A 1,327-nucleotide genomic window follows, 5' to 3' on the forward strand; every position below is an offset into this window, starting at 1 on the left:
AAGAGAGAACCTATACAAAGAGAACTACAAAACACTACTACAAGTCCCCCTGCAAAGACTAAGACTCAATGGGAATACACAAGCAGACAAGCGCTCGGATTGGTGACCACGTTGGCCACGGATAAGGTGAAGTGAGAGAAAAACAGCAATGAAGCTGCAAGCTAAGCCCTACAATGTTCAATGGACTCCTGTGAATGCAGGTGGAGACCTGGTTGGCCAGCAGTATGGTAAGACAAGGGGACTTTTGGGCCCAGAGTCAGTGACATAGCCACAGAGGACTAGAGTGGAAAGTGAAGCGTCCAGAAGATAAGAAGAGAGAGCATATGCATAAAAGCACCCACACTTGCAGATAATACCCACTTGATCTGTCTTCAATGACTGGATAAACAGAGCTCAACTAGAAGAAGAAAGAAGAGGAAAAAAAGAGTAATCTGATACAGTTTGATTAACTTGACCTACACCTATGGATGCAATAGATCAAAAGAGGGAACAAGTCTTTACAACGAGGATCATTCCCACCCCCTCAGTACACAGGGTAGACAGGGATGGGCAACTTGGACATTGTCTACCCAAAATGACGGCAGAGGTGGGGGTGGGGGTGGGAATACAAGGGCAAGAAGTGACTGACTTACAAGCTTTCAAGAGGGAGCCTAGATCTAGAGGGCGCGGAGGAAGGTAGAATCTCCACTGAGTAGTATCCAATCTGTCTGGGCGGGTCTAATGAAAGGAGATGGGGATAGTTCTCTTGTAGTACAATAGTGAATAATTGCTACCAGGACTGACTGTGAGGGTTGGAAATCTAAACATAGATGTTCTGTAGCAAAAAGAGGGGTGTGATTGACATTGCAGTGTAGGAGCAGAGGTCCCTGGGACCATCAAGGGAGAAGAATGGAGTGCAGGACCCTACCCAGGTAAACAGTGATGCCGGGGATGGAGGCAGAGATGATGATGTGGAGAGATGGAGCAGCTGGGGACTTTAGACCCAGAGAAGGATAGGGGCTGTGTGCTGGCCATAACAGTGAAATGATATACAATAGAATGAATGTAAAGCTAATGTTCTCCCATAATTCACAAGGAAACATTAAAAAAAAACAAAACACTACTACAAGAAACCAAAAGAGATATACAAAAATGAAAGAATATACCATGCTCCTGGATAGGAAGACTTAACATTGTGAAAATGTCAATACTGCTCAAAGCAATCGACACATATAATGCCAATCTATCAATTTAGATTCCAACGACATTTTTTAAAGAGATGGAAAAAACAATCACAAACTTTATATGGAAAGGAAAGAGGCCCAGGATAAGGAAAGCACTGCTTAAG

The sequence above is a fragment of the Chrysochloris asiatica genome, unplaced genomic scaffold (genome assembly GCF_000296735.1).
Source record: "Chrysochloris asiatica unplaced genomic scaffold, ChrAsi1.0 scaffold00183, whole genome shotgun sequence".
NCBI lineage: Eukaryota > Metazoa > Chordata > Mammalia > Afrosoricida > Chrysochloridae > Chrysochloris > Chrysochloris asiatica.